The sequence below is a fragment of the Dermochelys coriacea genome, chromosome 8, assembly GCF_009764565.3.
Source record: "Dermochelys coriacea isolate rDerCor1 chromosome 8, rDerCor1.pri.v4, whole genome shotgun sequence".
NCBI lineage: Eukaryota > Metazoa > Chordata > Testudines > Dermochelyidae > Dermochelys > Dermochelys coriacea.
In genome coordinates, this window is record NC_050075.1 from 10,766,752 (window position 1) to 10,787,604 (window position 20,853).

A 20,853-nucleotide genomic window follows, 5' to 3' on the forward strand; every position below is an offset into this window, starting at 1 on the left:
GAATGTTGCCTAACACTGACTTCTTCCACTGCAGCTTCTGTGCATGGGTTTCAGGGCCCAGTTTGTGGCTGTAAAGTAGTGCTACTGTGTTCCAGGGCAAATGCCTAACATTTCCCCAGTGAGGTTTTTGATGCTAATAGGAGGATCTGGCTTGCTATGTTGTATTATTTGGTTCAGGGCCTTTCACTATAAATGGACTAAAAGTTTTATAAAGCAAATAAATATTGATGTATTTGTGCTGATATCAATCTGACTTCCCTTATTTTAAAAGCCATTTCAGTGTTTGCAAGGTATTGTAAAGTACCCTGTTGGCAACAAAGTAATACTTTCTCTGTCCTACACTTTGTGTGCTAGAATCCGCTCCTGAATCCTGAGTGAGTAGCAACAAACAGAATAAACATAAAATGGAACAGAAAGTGTGAGTTATAATCTATGGGTGATAAAATGCAATAGGCTTAAAGTTGGCTTGCTATTAGACTAGCTAGTAAAGGTGTATCTTCAGGTGATTAATGCCCCTATATTTTTCTCTGGTTTCACTTGTCTGAAAGAAAATATATTGAGAAGTCTTACAATAAAATGAACAAAATGTTCAGAGAAGTTGCATTAGAAACAATTAATGCTGAACACATTGAAACTAAATGATATTTTGTTTGGTGTTCCAGTCTGCTGGACCCCAAACGCAGACTTCAGATCCAATGGTAGATAATGAAATAAACAGCAGGAGGCATAAAAAGATATGCAGCAGATTCCCTTCTATCGCCATTTTTAATCAGTGTAATAATGTGACTGACTTCAGGGGAGTCACTTCTGCATCCTGTTAAAGTGGAACCGGATTGGACTCTGGGCATCCTCATCTCACTGGAAAAAAAAAACTTTTAAGCAGAGTGCAATTTATTTTTTTTGTTAGTGAGGAAAATTCTTTTCTCAGCTGCATCCATAAAACCTCTCTGTCCGATGTTTCATAGGTGGAGGTTAGAGTAGAATTTGTCACCTGAGGTGAGGAGCTACCCTGTCAAACCAGTTCTGAAATGTCTCTAAATATATGTGCTGTATTTATATGTTGTGTTCAACTGCTGACTTCTAAAAACAATATATGTTTACTACAGCTGGTCAAACTTTTCTGTTGAAACTTTTTTTTAATAATAATAACAATAATAATTAAAAAGAGTAATAAAAGAGCTTTACGGTTAAAGTGAACATTTTTTAGTGGAAAACGTTTTGTAGAAAAAACAGAAAATAAAACCTTTTCACTAACTTTTTTTTTTTTTTGTAGAAATGTTCAGGTTTTTCTGAACACCATTTTTCAAACTGAAGAGGTTTTGGCTTTTGTCAAAAAAACCCAAATGTCTTTGGGAGACTGAATTTTTTTTTTTTAAATTTCCCACAAAAAATAAAAGGCCTTTTTGACCAGCTCTAATATTTACTCAATAAACAACTCCACAGAAGTCAGTCAACATTTCAGTATTTTTTTAAAATAAATATTAAATGGATTTGTTTTTAACACTTCTGTATAAACAAAATTCTCCCAAAACTTGTGGTAAGAATCTGACTTGACCACTTAATGAAGAAAAATTAAAATAAGAATTTTATGCTCCGAGTCTGTTCTAATGATTTATTTTAAATTAACCTAATGGTGGCAAGACATTGTGAAAACCAAACACATAGTGATGATAGTTATAACTAAGGTCCTGAATTGCAGGATGATTGTCAAAAAATTATGGCTGAGTTTGGAACAAGCCATGAAAATTGCAGAAAAGTATTAATGGATCTTGTTGTTTGTGGTAATAAAGGGGCTCTCGGTGTCAGCCCCATGGACGGTGGGGCTCCTGCTGTCAAAATTGCAGTTGGAAGCCTAATATTTCAGAATCCACAATTTCCACAGTATTGCAAGTGAAATAGGGCCTTTTATATCTGAAAGCATATACTTATCTTAATCCATGTGAACAACTCCTATCTATCATCAAGTTTAGGGTTTGAATATAATCTATCTCTGGGCATGAGGTAGTACTAAAGCATAGCACGGGGATTTAAGGAAATAATCTTGAAGTGTTTCCGAGTAGCAGCCGTGTTAGTCTGTATTCACAAAAAGAAAAGGAGTACTTGTGGCACCTTAGAGACTAACAAATTTATTTGAGCATAAGCTTTCGTGAGCTACAGCTCACTTCATCAGATGCATTTGGTGGAAAATACAGTGGAGAGATTTAGATACACACACACACACACACACACACACACACACACACACACACACACACACACACACACACACACACACACACACACACAGAGAGAACATGAAACAATAGATATTACCATACACTCTGTAAGGAGAGTGATCACTTAAGATGAGCTATTACCAGCAGGTGGGGGGAAGGAAGAAAACCTTTTGTGGTGATGATCAAGGTCCTCCATTTCCAGCAGTTGACAAGAACATCTGAGGAACATTTGGGGGGGGAGGGGAAATAACATGGGGAAATAGTTTTACTTTGTGTAATGACCCATCCACTCCCAGTCTCTATTCAACCCTAAGTTAATTATATCCAGTTTGCAAATTGCAATTCAGCAGTCTCTCCTTGGAGTCTGTTTTTGAAGTTTTTTTGTTGAAGAATACCCACTCTCAGTTCTGTAATCGAGTGACCAGAGAGATCGAAGTGTTCTCCGACTGCTTTTTGAATTTATAATTCTTGACGTCTGATTTGTGTCCATTCATTCTTTTACGTAGAGACTGTCCAGTTTGACCAATGTACATGGCAGAGGGGCATTGCTGGCACATGATGGCATATATCACATTGGTAGATGCGCAGGTGAACGAGCCTCTGATAGTGTGGCTGATGTGATTAGGCCCTATGATGGTATCCCCTGAATAGATATGTGGACAGAGTTGGCAACAGGCTTTGTTGCAAGGATAAGTTCCTGGGTTAGTGGTTCTGTTGTGTGGTGTGTGGTTGCTGGTGAGTATTTGCTTCAGGTTGGGGGCTGTCTGTAAGCAAGGACTGGCCTGTCTCCCAAGATCTGAGAGAGTGATGAGTCATCCTTCAGGATAGGTTGTAGATCCTTGATGATGCATTGGAGAGGTTTTAGTTGGGGGCTGAAGGTGATGGCTAGTGGCGTTCTGTTATTTTCTTTGTTGGGCCTGTGCTGTAGTAGTGACTTCTGGGTACTCTTCTGGCTCTGTCAATCTGTTTCTTCACTTCAGCAGCTGGGTATTGTAGTTGTAAGAATGCTTGATAGAGATCTTGTAGGTGTTTGTCTCTGTCTGAGGGGTTGGAGCAAATGCAGTTGTATCGTAGAGCTTGGCTGTAGACAATGGATTGTGTGGTGTGATCTGGGTGAAATCTGGAGGCATGTAGGTAGGAATAGCGGTCAGTAGGTTTCCAGTATAGGGTGGTGTTTATGTGACCATCGCTTATTAGCATTGTAGTGTCCAGGAAGTGGATCTCCTTGTGTGGACTGGTCCGGGCTGAGGTTCATGGTGGGATGGAAATTGTTGAAATCATGGTGGAATTCCTCAAGGGCTTCTTTTCCATGGGTCCAGGTGCTGAAGATGTCATCAATATAGCGCAAGTAGACTAGGGGCATTAGGGGACTAGAGCTGAGGAAGCGTTGTTCTAAGTCAGCCATAAAAACGTCGGCATACTGTGGGGCAATGCAGGTACCCCTCGCAGTGCCGCTGATTTGAAGGTGTACATTGTCCCCAAATGTGAAATAGTTATGGGTGAGGACAACGTCACAAAGTTCAGCCACTAGGTTAGCCGTGACATTATCGGGGATACTGTTCCTGACGGCTTGTAGTCCATCTTTGTGTGGAATGTTGGTGTAGAGGCTTCTACATCCATAGTGGCTAGGATGGTGTTTTTAGAAAGATCACTGATGGATTGTAGTTTCCTCAGGAAGTCAGTGGTGTCTTGAAGATAGCTGGGAGTGCTGGTAGCGTAGGGCCTGAGGAGGGAATCTACACAGCCAGACAGTCCTGCTGTCAGGATGCCAATGCCTGAGATGATGGGGCATCCAGGATTTCCAGGTTTATGGATCTTGGGTAGCAGATAGAATACCCCAGGTCGGGGATCCAGGCCTGTGTCTGTGCGGATTTGTTCTTGTGCTTTTTCAGGGAGATTCTTGAGCAAATGGTGTAGTTTCTTTTGGTAACCCTGAGTGGGATCAGAGAGTAATGGCTTATTGAAAGCGGTGTTGGAGAGCTGCCTAGTAGCCTCTTGTTCATATTCCGACCTATTCATGATGACAACAGCACCTCCTTTGTCAGCCTTTTTGATTATGATGTCAGAGTTGTTTCTGAGGCTGTGGATGGCATTGTGTTCTGCACGGCTGAGGTTATGGGGCAAGTGATGCTGCTTTTCCACAATTTCAGCCCATGCATGTCGGTGGAAGCACTCTATGTAGAAGTCCAATCTGTTGTTTTGACCTTCAGGAGGAATCCATCCAGGATCCTTCTTTTTGTAGTGTTGGTAGGAAGGTCTCTATGGGTTAGTATGTTGGTCAGAGGTGTGTTGGAAATATTTCTTGAGTCAGAGACGTCGAAAATAGAATTCTAGGTCACCACAGTACTGTGTCATGTTCATGGGGGTGGAGGGGCAAAAGGAGAGGCCCGGAGATAGGACAGATTCTTCTGCTGGGCTAAGAGTATAGTTGGATAGATTAACAATATTGCTGGGTGGGTTAAGGTTACTGTTGTGGCCCCTTGTGGCATGTAGTAGTTTAGATAGTTTAGTGTCCTACTTTTGTAGAGAAGCAAAGTGTGTGTTGTAAATGGCTTGTCTAGTTTTTGTAAAGTCCAGCCACGAGGAAGTTTGTGTGGAAGGTTGTTTTTTTATGAGAGTATCTAGTTTTGAGAGCTCATTCTTAATCTTTCCCTGTTTGCTGTAGAGGATGTTGATCAGGTGGTTCCACAGTTTCTTTGAGTGTGTGTGGCACAAGCTGTCAGCATAGTCTGTGTGGTTTGTAGATTGTATTGGATTTTTTACCTTCAGTCCTTTTGGTATGATGTCCATCTGTTTGCACTTGGAAAGGAAGATGTCTGTCTGTATCTGTACGAGTTTTTTCATGAAGTTGATAGATTTCCACTCCATACGTACGGCTAAATTCAGTGCCTTGCATAATGACAAGTTTCTGAGTAGCAGCCATGTTAGTCTGTATTCGCAAAAAGAAAAGGAGGACTTGTGGCACCTTAGAGACTAACAAATTTATTTGAGCATAAGCTTTTGTGAGCTACAGCTCACTTCATGGGATGCATTTGGTGGAAAATACAGTGGGGAGATTTATATACACACACAGAGAACATGAAACAATGGGTATTACCATACACACTGTAAGGAGAGTGATCACTTAAGATGAGCTATTACCAGCAGGTAGGGAGGGTGGGGGGAAGGAAGAAAACCTTTTGTGGTGAGAATCAAGGTCCGCCATTTCCAGCAGTTGACAAGAACGTCTGAGGAACAGACGGGGGAGAGAGGGAATAACATGGGGAAATAGTTTTACTTTGTGTAATTCCATCCATAATTCTGAATTCTTTGTGTTTGTTTCAAGCCTTTTAAAGATTGCTTACTGGAGTTTTGTTTGGGTACAATAAGCTAAAAGACATGTCTACATCACATTATCCCCTCTGCCATAAATGTGTGATCATCATTTTAAAGGTAGGGAATTGAAGACCACAAAGATAATTAACTTGCCCAAAGCTGTTAAAGAGGACTTATTTTCAGAAGCAGCATTAAAAATTAGGGGACAGATCCACAGCTGGCATGAATAGCCATGACTCCATTAAGGTCAGAGCTGCATTTAAATCAATGGAGTCATGACAATTTAGAGCAGCCGTAAAACTGCTCCTCAGAGTTTCAGATCTTCAGGCCACTGCTCTGACTTGAATCATATGCCTTCCTCTGAGCATGAAAGAAAAGCTGCTAGCCAGTGAAAATAGCAGCAGAGAGAGATTCTGTGCCAAAGTTTTCCAGAGAAACCTTCTAGTAGAATTCCTGAAACAACCTCAAAATATTACTAGTTAAAACCTCTGGCTCCATCAAAGATGAAGAATTCCCAAAATCTTTTTAATTGGTCATTGCCCCTCACCCCCCACCCCCTTCATGTAACCTAAGAGAAAATGCCCAGAACAAGAGGACAGGGACACATCAGACAACATTTCATGTGGACCGAAAAAACTGGCAAACAAACTACAGGATCCAACTCCATGTGAGATGAAATTGGCCCAAAGAAAGTAGAATATAGTCACTGATTCAGCAAAGCACTTAAGCGTGGGCTGAGCTATGTTTTTATTTGTTCTTTTTTTTCCTCTTGCATTTCACCATCATGTAGAAGCCTATACCTCTCAATTAATACTTCAGTGAATAGATCTTTTTTGATCCCTTAGTTATCTGTAACCTTGAAAAAAGATGTAATGTCTGGAATCATTTAATTGTTCACCTAATTCCTTCTAATTTCTGTTGGCAAACTGCTATGTACAACTATCGTATGTACACTGCTGTAAATCAGTATAACTCCATTGATTTCACAGGCTGCGCATCTGGTCACGTATTTCTTCAGTCTCAGATATAATTTACATGCACCTCAAGGAAGAAATACTTTTCTGAAATTTCTGATACGTTTTAGAGGCTAAACATGGCACTTTTAAACCTTGAAAAATATTATATTCCATTTCTTTCAGTGGTAGGAATGTTACTTTTTCTCCATGACAAACATATTCTATAGATAACTCTTAGTTATGCTACTTAGAAAATTATGGCATAAGGAAAGCTTTTTATTAAGACACAGGAAACTTATTTTTAATTGATTATAATTGCAGAAAAATACTCAATTGAATGCGGTTCTTCATAATTAAGCCTGCCTTTAGACTCTCTTGGAATAAATAACCTGGTTTGAGAGCTGCAGTATCTCACGTTTCCCTTCCCACATATCTCACAGATTGAGCAGCTGTACAGTATCATCTGCAGTCAGTCATCGTCCTGTGCACTGAAGTAAACAATTGCAAAGTTGGGAGAGGAAATTTTAAAAAGTAGCCATCAAATATTGTCAAAACACGACTGACCAAATTCATCCTTTCTGCATCTCCACTCACACCAGGGATGTGTGGCAGTATGTAAAGAGGTTTAATGCAGAGCAGAGGAAGAGAGATGGAGTGGGTAGATTTTCAGATTCAAAATGTATAACACCAGTCGGGCCAGACCCAAAGCGGCAGAATGGAGAAAAACCTGCCAGTTCATTTCGGAAAATACACCATTTTTTGTTGAGGTGATTAAAGCCCTGAAGCCTCCTAACTTCTTATCACTATATAACTCTTCTCCCTCAACAGACCACGGCCTTCTGAAAAAGGAGTGCTGTATGAACCTTCCTTCCAAGATCCTTAATTGAATAGGAGACTTCTCTTGAGTCATTTAAGGTGCTCTGTCCCCCTACTAGGGCCACCTCTGCAGAACTTGCAGGCTAAGTTTTGTATAATTTTTTTAATAAGTGAATTTTGTTTTGACAGGGATTGGGTTGCTCATGGGATTGATAATGGGACAGAGGACATTTAATTTTTGGGTCACTGGTTTGAATTTAGCCCAGGTTGGTCAATAACAAAAGTAGTTATCTGACAGCTGTTCAATACTGTGTCTGAGAAAAGCTGGTGATCTCTTTCCTATATTTACTGGGCTGATGTCACCATCACAGTTGACCTCATTGTGGGCTGATCAACTGAGCCTGATGTCTAAACCACCTCTCTCAGCCATAAGAGTGAGTCCTTCAGGTCAGAATGCTCACAAGGGTGAGGCAACTTTCATTGCCACTATCAGCTCTTTAAATAGAGGGATGAGTGCACCTTCCAAAGCTGTACTTCCAATACCTCTCATTAACCCTGAGTTCACTAGACAATAAAAGCTTAGGACCAAATCCTGCCATGGAGTGCGCTTCATTGGAGTTAGTGGGTTTGCCTAGGGTGTTTGCCTAAGTATTGAGATGACTGAGAAATGTACATAATCCTCTTGATCCTTAAGTTTGACTCTGTAAGAGGGAATTGCTTTGCAGCTCCCTTCAATGGAGCTTTGTATTTTATTTCTGTGTTATAAAATCTTGTTTCTTACTAGGATCAGCAAGTGACACACTTTTTTTGTTTTGTCTTCCCTATTGCCCCATCCCAGAATAATCTAACTCACCCACATAATCCATATATATACACACTCTTCTCTGTCTTCCCCCTAATGTCAACTTGGCAGCTGAAGAGGGTCTCTTATAATTTTCACTAATTATCGCTGACAAATAATTGGCAGAGTTATCCATGAAAATCTTTCAACAGCATTCTAGGTCACCTTCATCCTCTGGGAGGAAAGCAGGCACTTGTTTATGAAATGGGCCATGTAAACTTTAGTGAGGAAAAAGAAAAGGAGTACTTGTGTCACCTTAGAGACTAACACATTTATTTGAGCATAAGCTTTCGTGAGCTACAGCTCACTTCATCGGATGCTGATGAAGTGAGCTGAAGCTCATGAAAGCTTATGCTCAAATAAATTTGTTAGTCTCTAAGGTACCACAAGTACTCTTTTTCTTTTTGCGGATACAGACTAACACGTCTGCTACTTTAGTGAGGAAGTACTTCTCTAATGTGAGTTTGCCTAAGAAACAATTTCAGGATTTGACTCTATATCAGAGTCACTTTCTTTACATGTCTTTGCTATTCCACAAATGTACTGCCCATCACTATCTTAATTAGTTGCTTTCAAGTGCACCTATCTGCAATATATTTTTTTTCTTTAGTTGGTAGCCTAAATGAAACCAAGTGTATCAGTGGCCATGACTACTGTTTTGGTTTTAGTGTGCTTGAGGATAAGAATGGCCACCCTGGGGCAGATCAATGGTCCATCTAGCCCAGTATCCTGTTTTCTGACAGGTTTCAGAGTAGCAGCCATGTTAGTCTATATTCGCAAAAAGAAAAGGAGTACTTGTGGCACCTTAGAGACTAACAAATTTATTTGAGCATAAGCTTTCATGAGCTACAGCTCACTTCACCGGATGCATTTGGTGGAAAATACAGTGGGGAGATTTATATACACACACAGAGAACATGAAACAATGGGTTTTGTCATACACACTGTAAGGAGAGTGATCACTTAAGATGAGCCATCACCAGTAGTGGCTGGTGCCAGATGCTTCAGAGGGAATTAATAGGACAATTTAGCAAGTTATCCCCTGTAGTTCAGTCCCAGCTTCTGGCAGCCAGAGGTTTTAAAGTTTTGGCTCCATGTGAGATTCTGTATTGTATGTTTCCATTGATCCAGAAATATTGAATGTGAGAGAAGATGAACCATGTTGAGAAGTGATGCCCACTTACTAACTGGTGGAAATTGCTTCACACTTTTCACAGATTTTTAGTTCAGTTTTTTAACCAAAGAAAATTAAAAATGTAAGCAAAACCCTGGTACCAAATATCCCCTGAACATTAGAAGTGATCAAAATCTGTACTGGAATCCTGCAGTCCAGTCCTGTCTACGAGTTCAAACAAAAACTATTTCTCAAAATTGTAGGAGGAACCACATAGATGGTTGTTATTTCTCTATTACTACTTCTCCACTTTCACCTTTTGTGTTCATTTGCCTTTTTCCCTCCTACAGTTTTAGTTCACATGATGAATTTTCCCTTTTACTTAAAAAAAAATCCCACTGAATATCTAGCATTAGCCTTTACTGACTATCCAGTAAAGATAGCACTGAGAGTTATACTTCTGCACTACTTTAAACCCATTGTTTTTAATTCATTTGGAATTCCCCCCTAGCCAGGCTCTCTTGGATAAATGAAAGACAGCACAGAGCATCTGGGCTCCCTGTTGACCAAATTCAACTCTGTGCTTGTTCAGTGATGGCATTCTGAATGAATCTGGCCGTTCCTTTGAAACCAATGTTTAACACCAATCATTTCAGGTTGTATCAAGAACATCTGAGCTCTGCCAGCACCCTAGACCTTTCACAACTGGTGATTGGAGCAGAATGATCTCCTTATGGCCATGGACAGAGGATAGCAATCAATCTTGGCTCTATCAGCAGTCCACAAACCAGTGCATCACGAGGTGCTGCTGACCCCTCATATAAGGTCTTCAGTACCAAGAGTACAGACTGCTTCACTCATTCCTTTCTGAGTGACCCCAGAGAGACATGATCGACAGCTGTTCTTCTTCCCCAAAGGCCCTCACGCATGGAATCCCACAGGGTTCAATCCTTTCTCTTCTTCTTGTCAACATATGAGACCTCTGGGGGGCTCCAGTGCCACCAATATGCTGCTGCATCAATATCTCTCTTCCTCAGCAGATGTGGTCTATGCCATCAGCCAGATGTCCCAGTGCCTGAAAGAAAAAAGAAAGAAAAGCAGCTGGCTCTAGCTCAGCTCAGCTAAGACAGAGGAGATAATGTTGATAGGAAGGGGTAACATTCAAGGAAATTAATGGGATATTGACTTTACCCTTTAGTGGGGGAATCTGCAATCATCAAGGTAGTGCAGCATCTCTCAGTTCTGTTGGACTCATTGTTCTGAGAAAGCAGAAGAAATATTTTCCTAAACCATGAGCCACTGTTTTCCATACATTTGTCATCTCCAACTTAGACAAATGTCAAGCACAATGTTGATGCTGACGGCCATGCAGAAGCCTCAGTTGGTACAAAATGCATCAATCCAGCTTTTAAACAAAACAGATTGAGAGTACATCATGCAGGTATTAAACTGGTTTCGCAATTGACTTTAGATCCACATCCAGGTCCTGGTCCTTCTTTTCAAACCATTTAACAGGCTAGGTTCTCCTAGCCTGTTATCTTTATCATCAGTTTTCCATCCATGATTTGCGAAGATATCTGCTCTCACCATGGATGCTGAAGTTGATGGAATTTAAAGTGTTGCTTTCAGGATGCAGGAGCACCGGTGTTAATGGAAGGCTCTCTGCTTTGGAACTCCTTATCAACAAAGATCAGGACCAGCTCAAGCATGATTATTTTTAGAGCATGCTCCAAGGCCCATTATTTTGCATATTTCTTCTGCTTTCTCAGAAGAATGAGTCCAACAGAACTCAGAGATGCATATGCTTTAACAATTAATTATGGCTGAAGTTCAACCCAGTGTCTTGTAGTATGGAGGGAAAAGAAAAAAAACCTCATTAAATAACAGTTGCCTTCTTAAATTGGGACGGGGAGGAGAACATGTTCCACTATAGACATAATGGAGTAAATTTTCAAAGGGCTGAGGCCATCTCTCCCTTCTTGTGGGTGCCATTTGCACATTAAGAAAATGAATTGCAGAGGCAAATCTGTACGTTTGTTCCTCTAGCTACCCAATTTGTGATAAAACCAGGTAGGGAGAGACACAAGAACTGAGATTCACCCCTGCAATTGAATTGAAGGTGAAAATTCAGTTGCAAGTTTTGTGGGTGCATATTATACCCACAAAAGTGGGTCGCATTTTCAGAAGGGTGACCTCATTATTACGAGATTCTTACCTTTTGGTTTGCCACACACATACTAAAGTGATGGTGATCTTAGAAAAAACTGTAGATAGAATACAAAAAAAAAATCCCTACTGAATGTCCAGGGCTCAATACCCAACAGTGAGTTTCCTGAAAGATTTGAGTTAGCATGACAACTTATTTGGGTGACTTATGGGCTAAAAACAAGGACTTCTTTATGAAAACCAATCTTGGAAAGGCTGATGGATTATTTAGTCCAGACAGTGTACCAAGTGAAAGAAAGATTAGCTCACATCATATATTCAGTGCGCTAATTCTTTTGTTTATTAATCCATGTCAGGGGCAAGAGTCTGCTAGCAGAATGGCGATTCATCTTCCCCAGGGAAGCACTAAAGTCAAAACAGGAGGACTCCCTTAAAATGAGTTGACTCCTCTCAATCACATCAAGTGAAGTAGGTTTCAGAGTAGCAGCCGTGTTAGTCTGTATTCGCAAAAAGAAAAGGAGTACTTGTGGCACCTTAGAGACTAACAAATTTATTAGAGCATAAGCTTTCCTGAGCTACAGCTCACTTCATCGGATGCATTTGGTGGAAAAAACAGAAAATCTCTCCTCTGTTTTTCCACCAAATGCATCCGATGAAGTGAGCTGTAGCTCACGAAAGCTTATGCTCTAATAAATTTGTTAGTCTCTAAGGTGCCACAAGTACTCCTTTTCTTTTTATCAAGTGAAGTAGTGTCACTGGGCCACTCGCAGAAAAGTGTGTTGCTGATGTCTTTGTGAACAATAACCCCAAATTATAAAGCTTCACAGATAACTCACATTTTACAGACATAGAAAATACCTAATAGGTATAGACTTGTATAGGAAATCACAGCTGGATTTGCAAAAAAGACACTTAACAGCAAAATATTCATAAACCAGGTGACAAATTTATAATTTATGTATGTACATGTGTACAAACAGGTACTTGGGTGCACAGGACAGGAGTTGCATCTGTGTATATCTGGGCTGAGTTTGGGGCTGTGTATTCCTAGACTAAACTGGTCTGTGTGACTCGTATATTGATGGGAGGAAGTTTGTACCTTTAAAGGGATGTCTGATTTTTAAAAAAAATTGTTTGCATATTCCTTCAGCCTTACATTGATGGTGATTTTGGGCAGGGTTATACACTCTTTAATCTTCACAGAGAAAGATAGATGTTTTGCAGAAGCAATCCCAGGATTCCTTGGGATGGGGGTGTGTGCTTCAGATTATCTTTCTAGGAGGTATGAGGACTTTTTAAGAGTGGAGGGAAAGGTTGGTCTAAAGATGTATGGAATTTTGCGATATGTGGTAGGCAGTAAATAAAGAAACATTTTCTTCATGTCTACTTTGTTTATCAAACAACTAAATTATAGCGAGAATTCACTTTACTAAACATCCCCTGCAATATTTAAGTGAGACGATCAAGTGCATGACGAGATGGATCTCAGCCACAATAATCAGATTCAAATCTAGATCTGAACAGTCACAAATTTCAGAGATCTTGGGACTGGCAATTTGTTTTGGCCACACTTTAGCAGTGATCAAGATTACAGATTTCAGATCTAGTTCTCCACGGCCTTTTCCAGACTTCTCCAAAGCATCTGAATGGTTGGATCCAGTGTTTTTCTTCAATCCCATCTCTAATTACAAGGGCAATTTGTCATAAGGCAAAGAAACTCAACAGGAAGCCTACTATAGAAACTTTGTAGTGAACAAAAGCAAATGCTTATTTTTTAATAAAAAGCGGGTGTAGTTTTGCCCCGAACATACACAGGCAGTGCAAGGATCAGTAAAATATTTAGTATTTGGTTAAGCAGCTGGCCAGACAGTGCATTGGGACCCTTCTCTAAGTGACATTTCCTGATTCCCACATCTAGCTTATTAGTAGAAATTCCTCCTGGTCAAGTTTCTTTTTGTTGCTGGTATTTTTCACTTCTTCCTGTCTCCTTTAATTTCTTCTGTTAAGGATATGGCCATATGACACAGCCAAAGGAGATTTTTCTCTCTTTCGCTGCTTGCCTCTGCTTTTAGGCTAGGGAGACAATTTAACTTTGAAGCTTTCTCTTCTTATAATAAACTGGTGCTTCAGCTGTCACTCTTGTTCATCATTAAGCTATTGTTACCTGTATCTCTGTTTTTTCCACAGTGGCGGCTGGAGCAGCTCATGGGACAGCTGGCAGAGCAGAGCAGCTGGTGTTGTTGAGCAGTTTGTTGGGGTGGCTGGCAGAGCGGAGCGATTTGTGGGATGGCAGGTGGAGCAGAGTGGAGCCCCTTAACCTTAAGGTCCCCCTTAACCCCCTCCCCCAGGTTGGGAGGTAAAACTCTGCAGATAAACTTTCAAACTCTGGGGCTGCACTGACCAGGGGCAGACACTTTTGGGTTGTTGGACTTTTGGGACTTTGGGTGATTTTGGGTTGCTGGACTCAAGAACCAAAGGGAAAGGACATGCCCCAATTTGCTTGGGATGGGATTTTTGCTCATGGGTTGTGTTAGGAATCCTGTTGGTGGTGTTTCCCCAACATAATGCCACATTGTTTCTCTCTGTTATTAAAAGGCTTTTGCTACACTGAGACTCTGTCCTTGCGAGAGGGGAAGTATTGCCTCTTGGAGGCGCCAAGCGGGGGTGGTATATATTTGTCCCAGGTCACTGGGTGGGGGCTCGAGCCGGTTTTGCATTGTATTATTGGAATGTAACCCCTAGATACTGAACCCGGCCCTTGTTGCTGCCAACTCTGACGGGCAGAAGGGTTACAAATGTGTGCAAACTCAGGGCCTTAGTCTTCTGGGTGATTGTTGGTTGGTTTGTGTACAAGCCAGCTGACTCTTTAGACAGATGACGGAATTACTATGTCCACTAGCATATTTCTGATGATGGGTAACAGAAGGTATGTTTGTTTGCATCCTTCATGCATACAAGAAAAAAGCTCTTGATGACAAATAGCAGCTGACCAGGAGTTAGGTTTTTTTCTTTTTTTTTTTTCAAAAAAAATATTGAGCTTCATTACACACACAGCCCCTCCCCTCCATGTTGCTTCGTATCTCCTTGTCTGATCATTGAGCTCTGTGAATTCCTTTTGAACCCACGCTTCTATAACTCGGCAGCAAATCCAGAACTATAATATACTGGGCTTCTATTACACTTTGTTTGAAATGACAGTACACTGTAATGCTTCATCTCTATCCATATAATTAAGAGCTCAGTCCTGTAACCTGTCCTCATCTGTAGTCCAGCTGAAGTTGATTGAACTACTGATCTGACGGTCAGTGGCCTTAGTGGTTTTTAGAAGCACTTTTAAAAATTGTCCTGAACACATCACTAAAGTATTGGAAAATAGAATTAGTTGGACTGAATACTAGATCCTGTCAATGTCATTCATGGACGAATAAAGATGTGTGTGGGATATTTTTTTATTAACATGTTCAGAGATGACTTCAGTAACTTTTCTTTGGACGGGTATGTGCAAGGTTGGTGTTTAGTACTCGATAATAAAAATAAAAAAACCCAACGCTGGTTACATATGTTCCTTCTTCCAGGACAAATAACTTCTACAAATGAGCTTGTCAAAATTTTTGAGAGCTCAGACTTTCAAACATAGACACTTAAGTTTTCTCTACCACACTTATGCATTTACAGTTGCATGTTTTTGTAATAGCATCTTAGGTGCTGACATTTTGAAATTTGTCTGTAAGAGTCTTTTTTCAATGTAGTGACTTCAATAAATAACTGAGGGTGAGATTCTCCCTGTGCAGAGGGCCAATATGAGGCCTGTGAATTGTTTAAATTCCACGTAAGCCTTATTTTGCGGGCTTCAGTGGTTCATAGGCCTCATGTTGACCATCTGCCAAGGGGTGAGTTTCACCTGGAGTGAATAAAAAGTTTGCCATGAGTCTAGAAATATTTCTCAATCCCCTAAGAAGAGAGAGAAAATCACTGCAACAGCAGTTCTGGTGATATTTCAATAGGGTTATTGAACTAGGGTTATTGAAATAATTAAGGAGCCAAGTCATTTTTATTATTCTATCCTTTTTGTCATGTTTTTATTCCTTTTTTGTTGCTTTCTCCAAGTCAAGAAAAGCCTCATCTCAATTGAATTTAATACTAACTGGCGAAAAAACAATGGAGAGAAAATGGAAAAATCAAAAGGAGGAGATAGGCGAGGGTGCTAAAAGTAATGTGAAATGGAACTGGATAATTCTTACAAGACTTGTTTTCAAATAGGATGAGTTATAATATTACAGACTGTGTCAATAATTTAAAATAAAAAGAAAATACAAACAAAGCAAATATTTTTTCTGGTTCCTTTTACAGCCTGCCTGTAAAAGGAAACAGGCTGTGATCAGTGTATTAAAAATTCAGTTTACTATTGGAATTGTCCATCAGCCAGTCAGACCATTCCACTTTCTTATCTATCAATCATGTTCTTTCTAATAGTGCAAATTTCTATGCTAAGGAGGTCTTTTCAATTTTATCTTCAATCTGACTATATTTTAAATTACTTGTATATAAAAGGAAAAGCTATATTTTACAAATCTATTTCTCTAAGGGTTTACCATTTATGCACAGAGCATCTGGAAGGAAAGGAATCATTAACACGGTATCAAAGAATTCAAACCAAAATAACCTCACTGTAAAGTGGGGTGACTATTTAATAAACAAATTTATTTTAGGCACCTTTTCTTTCTGATGAAAAGCAGTAGAAACACATGTCAAAGAAACCAACCACTGCAGAATCTCCCCCTAGTAGACAGTCTAATGGTAATAAATTATAGTACAAAGGACAGAAAGAAGCATTTCTTTCTTTCTTTCTTAGACTTTTTCAAGAGAACAAAGATAAATATATGGCAATCAGATGAATGTTAATTAACGTTCCAGTTGTTTGGCCTGGATAGTACGATTCCAGATGCAGCCTGTGAAAACTGTTGAATGAACTGGTTCATTTTGTGACTCACCTGCCAAACAAATATTCTTGCCTGTAAGGTTGATCATAATGCAGTGAAACTGCCATCCCTGAGAAATGCAGATAAAGACATGCAAGAGAGCAGCTATATGAACAAATGGGCTTTTACGGGCCTTTTTCTGCACTTTACAGGAGTTCAGTTTCACAACAGCATGGGTGGCCTGTTGGAATTTGAGTGCAAAAGTCAGCTGAAGGTTTGCACTGAATTTAACATTCATGGTGATGAGAAACCCATTACAAACCTTGGGGCTGAAGTCTGCACTTGGATTCAAAGAGTCCCTTGGATTCTGATAGGAGATGGATAAGTGAATCTGAGGGCGAAGTTCAAACCTTTTGCTGTGCTTGTCTATTAATTTCTTTGTGTTTTGGCTAGGGGAGCGTATTCGTCCACACATTTCAGATCTTGAAGGGATGGGTAGGACTGGAAGATCCGTTGGCCTGAGAATTAAAAGGTGATGGTGATAAAGATCAATGTCTATCCCACTGATGCAGAATCTGAAATGAATACAGAAATACAGATTTCTAGAAGTCACAGGAGAGGCCAAGCTTTTCTTTACACATGGAAACATCCCATTGACTCAAGGTGAGTTTGGAATGAGTCAGGACTGGGGACAGCAAGGTTTGACCTCAGCAATATCGAAGTTTAAGTCACTGTTTGAGAGATGATCCTGAACCCAAATTCTGAAAGCGAGCACCTCCCAAAAATCTGTGAAAGTTTAAAATCCAGAAGCAGACTTCACAGCTAGTCACAATTAGAACTGGGTGAATAATTGTTGTTGTTTTTCATTTGTTTGCTGGCAATTTCTGAAAAATTGAGTTGAGGTGGGAATGGTCTGGGTTGAAAATTCACCCTGCTTTTGTCACTTAACTCTGGGGAGTTTGTTCAGAGATAAATAGGAGTCCCATTTTTTCACCTTTGGGCCCATCTATACAGTTTGGAATGGCTCTAATGTTTCCAAAGCTGGTTGGATTTTTTGCTTCCCTGCATTTAATATTTTTGATTGTTTGACTATATTGACTATAGACGTACTCTCAGAATTTGCAGGATTGGGGCCTTGGGTTGGAGAGAAGTGTGCTGGAGGAGAACTCAACATCTTCTGTTAGTGTTTCTTGCTTCTGTTTGAAATCCAGCCTTTTGTTTCCTGTTTTGGGAATTTACTTCTTATCTTGTACCCTAGAGAATCACTTTGTGTAATTCTTTACACCAGTTTTAATTGTGGCATTCACTCTCTGAAGTACCCACTCTCCTTATTGTGTCTTGAAAGGCAGTAAAATGATTTCCAACTAGTAAACTCTAGGGACTGATGCATGACATTTTATTTATCCAGGAGTCAGAAACAATTATAAAAATACAAGTACATGTCATGAATAAAAACAGCACATGAATCAAACCTCTAATTAAAATAATTAGATACATTTTATGCATTTTGTCTTGCTAACCTCCCTATCAAAATGATTATGCTTTGTCTAATTCAAAGAGTTAATTGCCTACTGTAAAAACATGCATCAGTAGAGTGTGTGTGTGTGTGTGCGTGTGTGTGTAACTTTTGCAGATGATATTTGACCAACTAGTCAAAAAAAAAGACAATGTACTGTGACAAAGTCAAGCTGGATAGCTGTAAGAGAGCGGTCCTGTTGGGTTCTGGGAAGTGGGCGGGCTTGTGCCCGCCCACAGCTAATGGCCCCTTCCCCAGCCTATGGGGAGGAGCTACAGAGCCTGGGACTCAAATAAATATGGGGGACAACAGAAGAAAAACAATGACAAATGTGAGGGTCACGGGGTCAAAAATAGGGAACCTGAAGGGGACCTGGACAGCACCCACTGCTCCTCGAATGTGTCAAGGGAGCCAGCAGATGCTGTCTGGATGTGTGAACAGAGAGCGGAACAGAAATAGGCAATGCAGTTGCAGAGCACCCACTCCCTCGGCCAACATCCTCTCCCTGTGTAAGAGAGCGGTGGAAGGCAGATGTATCTACCCGAATGGTAAAGGCCATTTTCCTGATGAGCTGAAAGAGGTTACTTCAGGTCAATTAGGGACACCTGAGTCCAATTAAGGGCTGCCTCTGACCTTTAAAAACTCCTTTTCTGGTGAGAGAGAAAAGCTGCAGCAGGGTTAGTGACAGAAGAGAAAAAGGTTTCTCCTGGATGGAAGGCTGCTCTCCTCGCTCTAGGGGAAGCAAGCATGGCAGTTTGGGGAGGGACTGGCACCCAGAGACCAGCATAATGAGGTAACACCCCAGGAAGGGGGCAGGGAAAGGTATTCCCTTTTCTGTGTTATGAACTTGTTTCTTTTTGTTTGGCTGAATAGTACCCTTGGGCCTACCCCGAGGCCCATCTTGCAAATATGGAAGAATAAAAACCCAAGTGAGGAATAAAAACTCTAAGTACATAAGAATAACCATACTGGGAGAGATCAATGGTCCATCTAGCCCCATATACTGTCTTCTGACAGTGGCCAGTGCCAGATGCTTTGGAGGAAATGAACAGAACAGGCAATCATCAAGTCATTGCTAGTTGCTTTTCAATTCATTCTTGACCTGCCTAATTATACCTAATTTTACTTTAATACTTGACTTGCTGAAGTTTATGCTCCTTTCCGTTTTCCTCATTAAGATTCAACTTTCAATTTTTAAAGGATGCCTTTTTGCCTCTAACCACTCCTTTTAATTTGTTGTTTAGCCATTTCTGGTCCTCTTACTATGTTTTTTAATTTGGGCAATACACTTAATTTGAGCCTCTATTAGGGTATTTTTAAAAAGTTTCCATGCAGTTTGCAGGCATTTCAGTTTTGTGACAGGGATTGATTTACTCCAGGCCCCCATCACCAGACGGAAAAACGCTGTGCCCAGCGAGACGAAGGAGATGCCTTGCCACAGTATGTATGTATAAGCTAGGGAAAATGACACACAGGTCTAAATTTAGGCTAATTATTATCAGACAGAGATCCTTACACAATAACAGTGACTCAGGTCGATGCACTTGACCTACTGCAGACTGGTGTATAAATACTTATTTTTTTAAAATCTAATTATTAGAGACATCACTAAAATATCATGCTAATGTAACACTGCTTCTTATCTAAGTTTTTGTTATTTTCATTTACTGGACCAAACCTTCTGATTTTATGTGAAACATTGGGAAGGTACAGCACTGCACCCTTGTACTATAGTTGCTTGTTACACTCAATGGTTTTTGAGTAGACATGCATATCTGAAAAGTGGCAGCCAAGAGCATTATATCTTCTAGTCTTAATTACCTTTATAGCTTGTTCAGACAAACTTAACACTGCAAACCTTGTTTTATTCAGTATAAGAAATGTCAATGCAAGCTTTTCAGATGCAGTCCGTTTCATGGTTGGTTTGCTTCAGTTCTTTGAAACTTCATCTGTGACTAGAGTGAAAGGATTAGATGTGCCTGACAGACATTGATTGCAGAGCATTATTGATTATTGCCAGAACTGTGGTGCCTCCGCAAAGTCTTTTAGGTGCTGTATTGGGAAATGGCAGTACTCACTACTGATCTTTCTCCCTTCTCTATTTTTCCTATTCTTGGGCTGAGAGTAGAGCTTCCTGATGTCTAACTAGAACCTTTCAATGCAAATATACTTTATGCTGTCTTGTTTGATGATTGAGAAATATTTCTAGTCATTGGTTCATGAGCAAGACTTGGTTATTTTTAACTTCTGTTTCTTTTATATTGAGTATGGAAGCCAATTTCAGCTTCCTGAACCTGTAAAATTCAAACTGTTCAAAACATGTAAGCTATTTTTTTTCTTTGTGCCCTGTGTAGGAGTCTCAGACATCTATATGGATACCCGAACTACTGGGAACACACATCACTGACACCTAAGAGCTATTCCTTTGATTTTTTTTCTTTTTATCTGAAAAACATTGCAATGGAGATTTCATGGCATAAACACTAGACAAGAAGTTGATTAGTCACCAGCATGGACAGTAAACTGTATATGTATATCACTGGGTTCCCGTGATGTGGACCACTAAGTAGATCTAGGCACCTCCCTGCAGCCTGGATTTGGGTGCCTATCTCTGAGAGAGGGGTAAGATTTAGCAAACACCCCTCCTTAATCAACTCCCATTCACTAGCCTGGGTGGGCAGCTGCCTAGGGTCCTAGCTCTTGTGGATCACATTCTTAGGTGTCTGTCTTTCTCCATTTATTATATACGGAGCCTATGCACCTAACTTGACTTTGTGGATCACAGTGTTGTTGCTGTGGATTTTTCTAGGCACCTAAAAGTAAAGCCTGCAACACCAAGCATTGCAATATCTATGTCTCTTTGTGAATCCCACCTAAAATATCTTGCAGACTCAGCCACAAGTGCTCTGAGAAGCACATTGGAGGTCAATGTACTGTCTCTGCATTCCTTGTGTTCCACTTGGCTGAAGAACTCATCAATCTGACAAGCTACTT

At 40.3% G+C, this 20,853-nt stretch overlaps 1 protein-coding gene across 1 annotated transcript in view; it reads left to right on the plus strand.

Annotated features, from left to right (window-relative positions):
- Positions 1–18,538: 18,538 nt before the first annotated feature.
- The window catches only part of TRPC7 (transient receptor potential cation channel subfamily C member 7), a 158,205-nt gene continuing 155,890 nt past the window's right edge, over positions 18,539–20,853 (plus strand). The window contains exon 1 of the mRNA XM_043490932.1: positions 18,539–18,652. The gene's annotated coding sequence lies outside the window, so the exon portion shown is untranslated. The remainder of the gene's footprint in view (positions 18,653–20,853) is intronic.